The sequence below is a fragment of the Sorex fumeus genome, unplaced genomic scaffold (genome assembly GCF_029834395.1).
Source record: "Sorex fumeus unplaced genomic scaffold, SorFum_2.1 ptg000030l, whole genome shotgun sequence".
Lineage (NCBI taxonomy): Eukaryota > Metazoa > Chordata > Mammalia > Eulipotyphla > Soricidae > Sorex > Sorex fumeus.
Window position 1 is genome coordinate 10122449 of NW_026606087.1, and position 11235 is coordinate 10133683.

The following is an 11235-nucleotide window of genomic DNA, read 5'->3' on the forward strand; positions in this document are numbered from 1 at the left end:
TTTAGAGCCATTTGCTATTTAGAGGTGTCTAAATTTCCACATATTCATGAAACTTCACATTTCCCTCTTGTTGTTTTTCTAATATTATTCCACTTGTGTATTTGAGGGGAAAGTACAGTTTGGTTTGGTTTTGTTGGGCAAAATATTTCATACATGCCTGTGAGGTTTTATTGGTTAATAATATTGTTCAAGTTTCATTTGCCTAGTTGATTTGCTGTAATAAACTATAAACGCTGGTGCTCGCTTCGGCAGCACATATACTAAAATTGGAACGATACAGAGAAGATTAGCATGGCCCCTGCGCAAGGATGACACACAAATTCGTGAAGCATTCCATATTTTTTAATTGAAACCCAAGCACAAAAATGTGCAAGTCTGCGACTGTACCTCATGATGTCTCACTATTAAAAATTTAAAAAATAAATAAATAAAATAAAAAATAAAAGAGCAAACATACATAAAAAAAAAAAACTATAAACGCTGAAGGTTGTGTGTTCTCAGGCTCTCTGGATGGCTCTATCTCACCGTCCGCATTCGTGCCCTAGAGCCGCTATGTGTGTCCTGGATCAGGATGGCTGTTGGCCAAGGGCAGACAAAGGAACAGATGAGGGCCAGGCCGGTTGATCTTTGTAGCAGTTTATAACAAGGAAGTTTATCCCATAGAAGAAATTTATGTTATGGAGGGCCTAGGTTCTCTCAAGCACGTGTTCTCCTTTGTTCTCCTTGCTAGTCTCTCTGAGGTCCATCTTGCAGCCCTGCTCTCTCTCTTTCCACCTCCCTTCTAGTCTGGGCTGACACTCCACCCAGTCAGGTAGCCAAATCAACATAAGAAAGCCCTTCCTGACTGCCCCAGGCAAAATACCTCCTTAAGGTGTTTTTCTCTTTTCCTCAGTCCAATAAACTATCAACCATGCCTGAGGCTATGCAAGAAGGACAGAACAGTGTTATCCTACAATTTGCCTAGCCCTTTTACCCATTACTGAAAGTGCAATATTGACATTACTGGAAGTGGAATATTGATATCACTTGTATCACTTGTCATCCCATTGCTCATGATTTGCTCGAGCAGGTGCCAGAAACGTCTCCATTCGTTCCTGTTTCGTGCTAGTGTAGCCCAATGGCGTCTGCTCGCTCCAGGAACATGAAGAGCCTCAAACCATTTATTCAGGGTCTTGACGAAGAAGTCTGAACATCTCCATGGGCGGCTATGCGGTCTTTTGACTTCCCGTGGAATCCTGGTGGTAACAGCTCTAGTCCAGCGGTTGTCTCCAAATTGCATTACATGTCTGGCCCATCTGACTTTAGAGGACTTGGCAAATGAGGGAGTGTCCCTGATTCTTGATCGTCAACGAAGATTGGAACTCCGGATTCCTTTTCTCACTTGAGTGAAGCATGATACTCCAAGCATAGCTCTTTCAATTCCTCTTTTGGATACCTGAATAGTGTTCTTATCCTGTTTTGGTAGGGCCCAGGTCTCAGAGGGGTATGTTAGTGCAGTAACAAAAATGAGCCTCATTCATTCCCCATTGACATCACAAACCATTTTTATTGAGTTGCTTATTTCTGACTCTATTTCTGTCTGTTTTTGTTTCATGTATTTTTTTGTGCTCTTCTAAGTACATAAATGTTTTAAAGTCTGTTTTGTCTTAGTATAATCATTCCATGTGGTTGCTATTTGTATAGCATATTCTTTAATGTTGTTTACTTTCTTTTTATTTTCAATCTATTTTTTGTCATTGAATTTAAAACATACCTCCTATAGACAGCACAAAGTTGGTTCATTTTTTCAATCCCATTCTGAAAATTTATTCTTTAGATTGAATTAATTCATTGATATTTAAGGTTATTAATGTTAAAGTTAAATTTATGCTTGCCATTTTACTTCTTATTTTCTGTATGCATCATGAGTTTTATCCTATTTTTTCACTTTCTTTTCAGCAAGGAAAATTTTCTGATACAGCATTTAAATTTCATTAATCACCTTTTCTACTATATTATTTGATTTATTTTCTTTGCTATTGCTTCAAAGCTTAATGTACATACTTTAAACGTAAAAGAATCAGCATTGGTAGGGGCTGGAGTGATATACTGGTTATGGCATGGGTTTTGCATAGGGCCCATAAGGACTCTTGAGTTTGGGAGGCACTTTTACTCCCCAAAAAATTTAGTTTCAAAGTTACATCATCTAAATTCCAGTGAGAAATAAGAAATTTATATCTTAATATCTCTCCTTTTCTCTTTTTGTGATGTATTTATTTAAGATATTTTTAAATATTAATTTACAATTATATGTGATATTGTTACACAACAAATATTGCAAATATTGATAACTTATCTATAAATGTTATACAACCAATAATGCATTTAATAATTATTACTTGTATGATTTTATGTTCTTTAAATAAGTTAAAAAACTCAAAAAATTTATTTATAACTTTAATTATGTTAATCTTCCATTTCATTTTTCTAATTTGAGATCATTGATAGTAACATTATATGAGTTTGTTTACTTGGCATTATTTAATAAATGTAGCATACACTAAGCTAATGCTTCTATCGTGTCTCATAATTACTCTTTCTTTTTCTGTGTAAGAATATTTATAATCTTCTTTCAACAAGTTTCAAGTATATTCACGATCACAATCATCCTGTTGTTCGTGGATTGCCTCGAGCAGGCACCAGTAACGTCTCCTTCCTAGCTCTGAGATTGTAAAAGAGCCATATTCAATGCCCTTTCAGGGTTAGGAGAATGAGACCCATCATTGTTACTGGTAATTGGCATATTGAGTATGACGCAGAAAGTTTGCCAGACTCTGCTGTGCGGGCAGGATACTTTCGGTACCCTGCCGGGCTCTCTAAAGGAAAAATGAGATAAGATATCGTGCGGCCGTGAATGCGGACACTCGCTTCCAGGAGCTGGGTTTTATAGTCTCTGCGTCTTGGCCGTTGATGGGACCAACCTGGCGCTGGTGGCAGCTGGTGGGTGTGGACGCCTACCTATTGGAAGATGGGGGATCTGGGTGGAGAAGGCCCAGTCCCAATCTGAGCAGGCTTGGAGATCTCAGCCCTGGGACCCGCATGCCTGGGTTTGTCTGCCAGTTCCTTCATGCATGAGGTTTGTCAGGACGTGGGGAGAGTGGTCTCAGCATGGCTGTGGTTGGTTCTGGAGGTCTTCGGCTGTTGGGGCTCTGCTGGGGGGGGAGGGAGGAAAACTCAACCCACTTCCCTCCAAGGGAGGGAGTGTATTATTCAAGTATATTATATAGGATTATTAGCTGTAATAACCACGGTCACGGTCATGGTCCTCCCGTTGTTCATCAATTTGCTCGAGCGGGCCCAGTAACATTGTGAGACTTGTTACTGTGTTTGGCATATCGAATACATCACAGGTAGCTTGCCAGGCTTTGCCGTGCGGGCGAGATACTCTCGGTAGCTTGCCGGGCTCTCCAAGAGGGGCGGAGGAATCGAACTCGGGTCAGCCATGTTGGCTGTGTGCAAGGCAAACGCCCTACCTGCTGTGCTATCGCTCCAGCCCCTTTGATCTACATGTCATAATTTTTATATGATGTATAGAAACATCTTGAAAGTGTACTAAATTGTCAATTTTTATAAATTGCTATTTCTTTATATAGTAAATTCTACATTTTTTTTATCATGAAATGATAAGAGGGGAAATAGGAATTTTTATTTTAATCTTTTTTTTCTTTCTTTTTGGATCATACCCAGCAGTGCACAGGAGTTACTCCTGGCTCTGCACTCAGGAATTACTCCTGGTGGTGCTTAGAGGACCATATGGGATGCTGGGAATCAAACCTGGGTCGGCCGCGTGCAAGGCAAACGGCCTATTCACTGTGCTATTGCTCCAGCCCCTATTTTAATCTTGATGTATTGTTATTTTACAAAACATTTTAAAACAATGTATTCACTGATATGATTTTAAAAGATCAAAGGAAAAAACTTGAAGTTAAGGTATGTGAGGTTATAATAGTGATTATTTCTAAGAAGTGAGACTCCTGGAAATTTTATTATTTATTGAAGCTTTTTTTTTTTTTTTTTTGCATTTTGAATCACACTTGGCGATGCACAGGGGTTACTCCTGGCTCATGAACTCAGGAATTACTCCCGGCGGTGCTCAGGGGACCATATGGGATGCTCCTCATTGTGCTACTGCTCCAGCCCCTGAAGCTTAATATTTTAAGATAATACCCTTGTTACTTTTGTTATAATTAGCAAACTACATTAACAATAATAAATTATGTTGTCAGTTATTTGTCATCTGGACAATAGTAAATATCTCCTGAGTTGTATTACTTTTCATGTTTTCGGAAACGCTTTTAGGTTTCAATTATAATTAACATACTTGTTGTTTAATATATTTTACTATAACAATATTATACTATTATTATATTTATTATTCGAAATTAACTCTTGAAATGTGAATTATTTTATTCTCATGTTGATTCTTTAATCACTGTTGAGTTAAAATGCTGCATATTATTAGACTTAAGGCTTTTGACTCTGTTCACAACTGAGGTTAGACTGAGTTTTCGTGTGTGTGTGTGTGTGTGAGAGAGAGAGAGAGAGAGAGAGAGGAAAAGAAGGAGAGAAAGAGAAAGAAAGAAAGAAAGAAAGAAAGAAAGAAAGAAAGAAAGAGAGAATGTAATCAAGTTTATACTAGTCTCAGAGGATGAATCTAGAATGTACGAAAAAAAATTTTCACACTATCCACACTTGCCATTTTAACAGTGGGATATGATTATGCATAGTTTTAGTGCAAAGTACTGTTTTTTTATTCTTGTTAAATTCTCAGTACCTATTGTATAGTCTTTTTATGTGGTATCTTTAAATATAAATTTTTGATAAATTTTTCTACAGGCATTTCTATTTCCTCCGCCCCTCTCAGAGAGCCCGGCAAGCTACCTAGAGTATCTCTCCCACACGGCAAAGCCTGGCAAGCTATCCATGACATATTTGATATGCCAAACACAGTAACAACAAGTCTGACAATGGAGATGTTACTGGGCCTGCTTGAGCAAATTGATAGACAGTGCTTCCTATTTATTGACTTTTTAAATAAAAGAAGCAGCCACTGGAATTATTTGTATATTTTATTATTTTCATGTTTTAACTAGTCATTTTATTCTTTTCAACTTTTTAGTTATGCACATAGTTTGGATTTGATTTATTTTGTAATAGTCTTAATAATATCTTTAATAATTATGCAGCTTTTTTTTCTTTTTTGGGTCACACTCGGCGATGCTCAGGGGTTACTCCTGGCTCTGCACTCAGGAATTACTCCTGGTGGTGCTGGGGGTCCATATGGGATGCCGAGTATTGAACTTGGGTTGGCTGCGTGCCAGGCAAATGTCTTACCTGCTATACTATCGCTCCAGCCCCTATGCAGCTTTTATTTGTATGATTCTGATATGATCATTTTCTTACATGTCACTATGATATAAATTTGACTTCACCATATTAGGGCAAAGAAATGAAATATAAATTTCACAGACAACTCATTTGACTTACATATTTATGGTAGAGAGAGCTGGAGCGAGCTCCGTGGTGTACCCAATATGCCAAATACCAGTAACAATGATGGGTCTCATTCTCCTAAAAAGACTTGAATATAATCTCAGGGCTAGGATGAAGAAGATGTTACTGGGGCCTGCTCGAGGCAATCGACGAATAACCGGATGATCTGTGATCTGTGATTTATGGTAGAGTAATTTGAATTTTTTTTATTCACTCCAGATTGGGATTCTATTTTTCTATTTTTTTCTACTCTCCAAACTGGTATTCTATTTTATTTTATTTTTAGATTCTTTTTTTCACATTGCATTGACACATATTATATATAAAATTATATATAATAACACTACTATTCCTAAAATTTCTATCTAACCTAAAGGATTCTAAAGATTTAATGTAATTTCTATCAACACTTTGATACTACTATCAAAGGAAATAGAACAATTACAATGATCCCACATAGATAAAGAAATTCTAAGAGAAAAAATGAAAAATGGAGGCATCATGTTTCCTGACTTCAAACTATAATGGTTTATGAAACTGATGTACAGTGGTTAGGACACTTGCCTTGCACACAGTTGACTTGGTTTGATCCCTGGCACCCAACAGGGCCCCCTAAGCCTGCCAGAGTGATTGATGAGCTCAGAGCAGGAGTAAACCCTGAGGGCTGCCAGGTGTCACCCCAAAAACAAAACTAACTAACCAAACAAAAAAATCAAAACCCAAATTCCAAACTATAGTGGTTTATATAATACATAGATAAATAGATAGCCCAGCGGTAGGGCGTTTGCCTTGCGTGCAGCCAGCCCGGTCGAGCCGGGTTTGATTCCTCTGCCCCTCTCGCAGAGGCTGGCAAGCTACCGAGAGTATTCAATATGCCAAACACAATAACAAGAAGTCTCACAATGGTGATGTTACTGGGCCCACTCAAGCAAATCGATGAACAACGGGAGGACAGTGTTTATCACTGGGACATTGGGGAAGTTGTCACTTTGATGGTAGGTATGGTGTTGGAGCAATATATTCATGAAACTATTTCTGTAAGTAAATGAAACAGTATTGTAAAACAGTTACCAAGGTGGGGAAAATATGATATTAAAACCAAAAATAGACACTAGAAATAGAGTTTATAAAGATAAAAATTTTTTCTTATCTTAGGATCTGGAAATATATAAGTTTTACTTTATATGGATGAATGGGACAATATAACTCAATAAAATAGAGTTTATATAGATAAACTACACATGTACTGAGAAGGATCAAAAATAATACAATGGAGAAAGTAAAGCTTCTTTAACAAATAAGACTGGAGGCTCGAACAATAGTAGAAGTAAAGAACTTGTTTTTTATGTGGCCAACCCATCCCCAGCACCAAACGTTCCCTCACACAGAACATGAAGCAACTCCTGAACACAGATTCTGAAATAGCCCCTGAGCTCCATCAGGTAAATCTCAATAACTTCTTCCTACCCTGAAAACAACAACAACAACAACAACAACAAAACCAAAGAAAAAAGCAAACAAATAGTATTGGAAATACTGGACTGGATGGTGGCAAAAATGTGAAACTGTATTAGTATTTAATACCATATACAAAAATGAATTCAAAATTGATAAGCTTGGATTTTGGTCTTTAAACCAGAAAATACATAGAAAAAAAGGAGTGATGTACTCCCAAACCTAAACTTTGCTTATGAATTTACATTCAACTCCAATGGCCATGGGAAAAAAACAAGAACAAACAAATGAGATTACATACAGTTAAAAATCTTTTACATAAATAAACCACCACAAAATAAAAAAAGCCTAGAAATTGTGAGAAGACATTTGTATGTTTTCTATATGATATGCAGTTAATATTCAAAATATGTAAGCTGGAACCATTGAACCAAAATGCTAGTAACCTATTTTAAAAATGGCAAATGTTGGATAAATACTGACACACTTCTACAAATATATGTAGATGGGCCACTGACATACAAAACAATTTCTTGGTATCACCTATGACAAGAGAAATGCAAATCAAAGCTCCACTGAGAATTAGCATTCATGAGAATGACCTATATTTAAAAAGATTGGAAACATGTTAGAGAAAATATGGCTAAAAAGGAGCCTAGTCACAAAATTTGTGGGAAATTGATGCAATTTCTGTGTGTTCAATCATGTTCAGCAATTTTTATGAAACCATATAAAAGAAGAGGGAAAGGTATCAGCATGACTCAGTAAAAATTCAGAAATACTTTCTATTTTCTGGTTGTCAGTGGTATCTAGTATGAGTAGTTATTGAAGATGCAATGACATGTGGAATACATTTTATGACCAGAAAATGAAAAACTTACCAGAAGTTACATGTTTTAATTGTCAAATACTTGTCAATTATTTGTCAAATATTTAATTTCCAAATATTTGAAAGATACAAAATGAAATGCATTCCCTGCACCTCAGTGAATACATACATGTTTTAGATTTACTTTAGAAATATCTATATTTTGGGGCTGGAGCAATAGCACAGCGGGTAAAGCTTTTTCCTTGTACGAGGCCAACCCAGGTTTGATTTCCAGCATCCCATATGGTCCTCTGAGCACTGCCAGGGGTAGTTCCTGAGTGCAGAGCCAAGAGTAACTCCTGGACATTTCCGGGTGTGAGCTGAAAAAGCCAAAAAAAAAAAATCTACATTTCTGCTTATCTCAGGATCTGCTTCTGGAAATATTTAAGTTTTCCTTTATATGAATTAATGGGACAACATAACTGAAGATGTAAAAGCCATTAATGTTATTTTAATTTTATTTAGGAACAATTAACAAGATCTAAAAGTAGATGGAAATGATATGTACTTCAACACCTAGCAAGTCACTAAGCATGAATTTAAGTTCCAAAATAAATAAGTATAAGAATACAAAGCAGAATAAAAACTGGCAAAGAGGTTAGAAAAATGGTGGGAGAATTTACTAACTTTGTAAATGTTTGACCCATTAGTTACCCCAAACCAAGTAAAACTATGTTTCTCCTACATTCTGAAAGCAGGGATAAATTTCATTAGCTGAAATAATTTAAAGTGAAGAAATAATTATCATTAATTTATAGAGATTTTTTAGCATTTCCAGATCTTCAAGAGTACCTCCCATGTTATACTAAATAACATGTAAAACCTAAAATCATATAAACATATAATAAAAGCATAATATGATAAATAAATGGCTGATCTAGAGCAGAAACAATACACTGTAGAAATAACGTATTGTGTAATTTACTTACCAGAACCGGGAAGTCAGTGAGCAAACTGGAAAACTGAGAGCTAGTGCTGATGGTGTATTAAACTGAGTTGAAAGATTGGGGTGATGGAAAAAGGGACTAGATGTAATGTAAGAACTGTTAACACTTCATCAAGGTAGGCAGGTCACTAATGTCTTTACCTTCTTCTGTATCTGTGCTAAAGGTTGGGGTTTATCCTCATCTGTGACTAAAGTTGAAGACTTGAATAAGTAAAGTAAAAGTAAAGGCCCTCCCCTTGATCATCGATTTGCTCGAGCGGGCCCAGTAACGTCTCCATTGGAGACTTTGTTGTTACTGTGTCTGGCATATCGAATACTCTCGGTAGTTTGCCGGGCTCTCTGAGAGGGGCGGAGGAATTGAACTCGGGTCGGCCATGTTGGCTGCATGCAAGGCAAACGCCCTACCTGCTGTGCTATCGAATATAACAGTATATTTGATTGTCTAGCCTCATTAAGAATGCAGAGGTCAGCAACTATCCATGCCCCCAGAGTGAACACTTTTTGAGTTTCCACATGCCAAGAGCAGCTATAATTGCTCCAACACATTAGAATATGAATTAGACTTCAAAAGTTCTAACTCCTACCTGAGTAGAGATACTTAGGAATCAAGCCAGTTGCATGCAATTTGAAAATGATTTGTTGGTAGCGAGATCCACCATACAACCATATGTGGATACGTTCTGTTTGCATCACCAGGAGAGAGGGATACAAGATGAACTTGCAGGCAAGTGTTACTTGGATCCAGATAGTTTCTTGCAGATTTAGTCAGGTGGGATGAGGCACTCTCCCATCCCCAGCATATTTTTCCAGAGGCTTTCACCAAACCTGGTGAAGGCTTCAGAATAATCACTACTCATTCCAGAAGACATCTCAGATTTTTTTAAAAGAAGTCTTAAAATATAAAGATACTTCTCCAAATATGTAAAGAAAGAAATTATCAGACATAAACAAAAAATATTTTTCTGAGCACTTACCTTCAATCAATCAGTCTTATCAAAACATCATTTAACCAATAAGGTCATCATTTAATCAATTAATCTCAGTGTTGTTTACAATGGATACTTATGTGTTGTTTAGTTTTAACTTCTCATATATGCTTTTTAATAAATCCTTCCATATACCTAGAGAATATTTATGGAAACACAGATTTCCCCTAAGATTTTTATTGTATTCTCTCATATACCCATGTATAGGGGCTGTAGTGATAGCACAGTGGGTAGGGCATTTGCCTTGCACGAGGCTGACCGGGGTTCAATTCCTCTGTCCTTCTCAGAGAGCCCGGCAAACTACCGAGAGTATCCCGCTCACATGGCAGAGCCTGGCAAGCTCCCCGGGGCGTATTTGATAGGCCAAAAACAGTAACAAGTTTCACAATGGAGACGTTACTGGTACCCGCTCCAGCTACAGTGAAACGGGACTACAGTGCTACAGTGCTACCCATGTATAACTTACAGTTCCTCACTTGTCTCCAACTATGACAATCTTTAATCACAGTTACAGGATGTATTCTAGCCTCTTCTTCCCCTTCCTCTGCTTGTTAGGCTGTAAGATATTTGCTCTTAGGAATTATGTCTAAATCAGCCTTTTCCCCTCAGCTCCAGTTTGGGGCAATGTAATTGCACATGAGAATACTTTTGGAGATAGATTCCAAAGGGCTAACTTGTGAATTCAGCATCTTGCAAAGATCTGGTCTTCAGCCCTCTCTGCATAGAAAGACTTTCTTTGACCTGCTGTTGACTCTAATTCAGGTATTTTAGTCACTTTAACAAAAGCGGGTAGGGCGTTCGCCTTACAAGCGACCAACATGGCCGACCGCGAGTTCGATTCCTCTGCCCCTCTCGGAGAGCCCGGCAAGCTACCGAGAGTATTCGATATGCCAGACACAGTAACAACAAAGTCTCCAATGGAGACGTTACTGGGCCCGCTCGAGCAAATCGACGATCAACGGGAGGGCCACTTGGCCACTTGAACAAAACTCAGAAGACGTATGCTTATAGTCAGAGTATTTTAACTCAAATACAATAAGGAAAACAAAAAACTTAAGTTCAGATGACTTAAAAACTTAAGTTATTAGCATAGTATCAGAGTTAAAAGTTCTGCTATGATATAACATGAGATGGCAGAAGACTGATGCACCAATTTTCCAGATCAGGAGGATGAGATAGCTGGGGCTACAGGCCTCTCTGTCATGACTGGTTTTCAGTTGGCACTCTGTTGCTTCTACTAACCCTTCTTTTTCCTTTGGTATTCCATTTGATTTTTCTAGTGGCATATTGTTCAGAACTCTGAAGAATCCTGTGCATTATTTTATGAAGTCCAGTATCGGAGAATATGAATAAGGATAATAAGGATAACAAACTTAAGATATCTTAGCATCAAGTGGTGACTAAAGAACATTTCCTGTTCTCAATGAGCCCAGTCCTGTGTGGGTGAC

General features: G+C 37.5%; 1 non-coding gene across 1 annotated transcript; it reads left to right on the forward strand.

The window, feature by feature from the left end:
• The first annotated feature begins 236 nt into the window (after positions 1-236).
• Positions 237-343, forward strand: LOC130025583 (U6 spliceosomal RNA). The gene has a single exon (XR_008792720.1). It is a non-coding gene; the product is annotated as a U6 spliceosomal RNA (small nuclear RNA).
• Positions 344-11235: the final 10892 nt, after the last annotated feature.